We start from the raw sequence: 528 nt of genomic DNA on the forward strand, positions 1-528 counted from the left end.
AGGTTCTCAAAGCTATGGAGCCACACAGCCAGCTAACCTGTGACAACCCTTTCACCGTGGAGAGATGTCTTTGTTTCTTCGTTATCCGTTCTGTGGGTTCCTTTGTGATAACCTGTGGTTGGTTATTAAATTGGGAGGAGGGTGGGGAGCTTATACTGAGAGATTTACCAAAAATATGCTATTAAATTTGAGTATTTCTTGAAAATTTCTTCGACCAAAGGGGCGAAAGACCGGAGGATACATGAAACAAAATTAGCAAAAGTTGAAAATTGTTGAAGTTGGGTAGTTAGATCACGAGGGTTCACTATACTATTCATTGTATTGTGAACCTTAAACATTTCCACAATAGTAAAAAAGATCCAAAGTAGGGACTTAAAAAAAATTACTTGGGCACATAAAAAATCTGATAATTATAATAGCGTACCTCGTAAGGTTGTAATTGTGTTGTTTTAATGAAGACTCCTGGAGGCCTTGGGTGGTTGGTCACCCATAAATTAACATGTATTGTTCATTATAATTATCACTGCA

Source organism: Echinops telfairi, unplaced genomic scaffold (genome assembly GCF_000313985.2).
Source record: "Echinops telfairi isolate 266 unplaced genomic scaffold, ASM31398v2 ScPeMD7_7468;HRSCAF=8506_0, whole genome shotgun sequence".
Classification (NCBI taxonomy): Eukaryota; Metazoa; Chordata; class Mammalia; order Afrosoricida; family Tenrecidae; genus Echinops; species Echinops telfairi.